Raw genomic sequence first — 2,803 nt, 5'->3', positions numbered from 1 at the left:
ATTTCACTCACTTTGGATACAATAAATAGTGAATTACTGTTCTTTTAAGGCTTATTTCAGAGCACCAAGTATTTGTGTTTCCTAACTATGGGGCGTGATATCTACATTTAATTTACATTGGAAGCAGTACAAATTGTCCGTTTTGCTTTATGGATAAAACCCAGCATGGTCAGAGTATTTCTTGTTTTCAATTTCTCCTCATGATATTCTCCTCTCGTTTTTATTTATTTATTTTTAAATTAATTCATTTTTTTTTTTAGTACTGGGGATTGAATACAGTGACACTCTATTACTGAGCTACATCCCCAGCCTTTTTAAAATATTTGTTTTGAGACAAATTGCCCAGACTGACCTTGAACGGGCAGTCCTCCTGCTTCAACCTGAGTAGCTGGGATTGCAGGCATGTGCCACTGCAACCGCTTCCCTCACTTTTTCTGTTCTAGCCACGTGGGTTTTCAAGATCAGAAATGTCTTCACCAGAGTGCTGTCTTCTCTGACTGACTAAAATATATTCCCCTGTAACCTTTACCTAACAAAATCTTGCTAATTTTCCCTGTTGCAACTTAAATGTCCCTCCTTCCAAATCCCAATCTAAATTGAGCTCCTCTACTATTCAATCATAGTGTTCTGCATTGTAAGTTAAGATGCCTTTGGTTTTCAGAAGCTGAAAGACCAAACATATCAGTAGGGTCTTTAATACCAGCAATGTTTTGGGGGCACAGAGAAAAACAATCACTACTATGTTTTTATTTTTGTTTTTAATTTACCAACTTGACCATTTTTAAAAAATATCTTTATTTTTATGTGGTGCTGAGAATTGAACCCAGTGCCTCACGAATGCCAGGCGAGCGCGCTACCACTTGAGCCACATCCCCAGCCCCACTACTATGTTTTTAATGCTCACTTTATAAACCTTAAAAATGTATTAAACATATTTCTAGAAATACTGTTCTGGGGCTAGGGTTGTGGCTCAGCAGTAGAGCGTTCCCCTAGCACGTGCGAGGCCCCGGGTTCGATCCTCAGCAACACACACACACACACACACAAAATAAAATAAAATAAAGAAATACTGTTCTTTGTTATCCAACACAGTATTCACTAACCACATGGGGCTGTTGAGTGCTTGAAATATGACTCATCCAATTGAGAATTGAGTTTAAATTTTTTAATTTTTAATTAATTGAAATTGTAGAAAAACTAATGTATGTAGATCTTTCTTCAACTGTAAATTTTAGCAAATTTAAATATAGACCTAATTAAGAGTAAGCAAATGAATTGAGTATTATTAAATTGCCAATTTAATAATGAGAATACAGTTTTGATAAAAAGGAAAAAGGTTTATTGCTTTGCTAGTTATAGAGAAGCACAGGGGAATCCAGTCCCAGAGACTGTGGTTCTGCCCAAAAATGAGAACAGAGGGCTTTTAAGGAAGCTCTTTCTCAAAAGCTGCGCTCCAGGTGTGTTTTGACAGAGGTCCAGTCCCTGATGGTGTATTGAAATTCATTTGTTAATTTGTGAGATAGCCACTTCTTAGGTCTTCTGGTGACATCTCTTTCCTATGGTGGGTATGCACTCAAAGAAAGATAACTTGCTCCAGGATGGGAAAAGGTTAGTGACAGGGAGAGGAAGAAGAGGAAAAGAAAAACATGTCCCTTTTTAAAATAAGCAGCAAGGGCTGTTTTCTAAAGGTGAAGTAAACCAGTATTACGTACATACTGGAAAAAAAATGTAAATTATCTCAAATTTTATAGTGTTTATCATTTGAAATGATAATATCTTTGATACATTGGGTTAAAAAAATATACTAAAATTTTTTTCATCTGCTTTTCACTCTTGTAATGTGGCCACTAGAAAATTTTAAATTACCCATTATTAGCATTGTATTTGTATTGAACAACATTACCCACACACATTAAAATAGTTACACAACCAATAAATCAAAACATAAATTTAACAAAGTTTTAAGCTGGGAGAAAAAAACAAAATCAGATAGATATTTTTAAATCCTAATGTGTAACACAGTTGAAGCTAGATTGGAGCTCAGGGCCAGAAAAGATAAAGTATTGGGTACAAAAGAATGCGACTGTAGTAATCTAGATGAGTAACGATAGTGGTTTAGATGGTGAAGAGATGGTGAAGAGGAGGGCATGGATCTGAGAAAAAGTTGGGAAGTAAAACTCATACTCTCAATGAGATTCTTCTCCGATTTAGTAAAAACACTGATTATAAACGAATTTAATCAAATGCTATACTTTAATCAAAATATTGATTACAGATTTAATAAGGTTCTTCCACAATTTTATTAAAATCACAAATCTAATAGATCCTCTATACTTCAAAAAACTATTAAAAAGGATTACATGTATTATCCCGTGATTACAGAATTCATTGCAGCCTATTTAAACTGGTCACCATGGGGGGTATGACTCGCACGCAGAAGCTGTCGGACGATGAACTAATGATTGGGTGAGATGAACGACTGAATGGAATCGTGCTCAACAATCTAGAGAAAAAAAACAAGGCTGGCCAGGCCCCGCCTCCAGATGACACGTCAGTCGGAGGCCCCGCCCACCGCTGGGCGGAGCGGCTACGCCTTCCGGGCTTTGGCTGGGACCCGCGCCAGCGCCAGGCTCAGACTCCAAAGCCGCAGAGCCCTGAAGGTCCCGCAGGCTCTTGGGCCGGCTGCTGCGGACACGCCAACATCCTCCGAGCTATAATTCCGAAGAGGGAAACAACAGAGCCATAGGCGGAGCTCGCGTCGGACACGCCCCCGCGGGCAGTGCTTCCGGGGCAGGGGGCGGGG

Source organism: Marmota monax, unplaced genomic scaffold, assembly GCF_021218885.2.
Source record: "Marmota monax isolate L192 unplaced genomic scaffold, Marmota_monax_Labrador192_F-V1.1 WCK01_AAM20220418_F8-fsc00061, whole genome shotgun sequence".
Lineage (NCBI taxonomy): Eukaryota > Metazoa > Chordata > Mammalia > Rodentia > Sciuridae > Marmota > Marmota monax.
The sequence above is the reverse complement of the archived record's forward strand: the minus strand, read 5'-3'. Positions refer to the sequence as shown.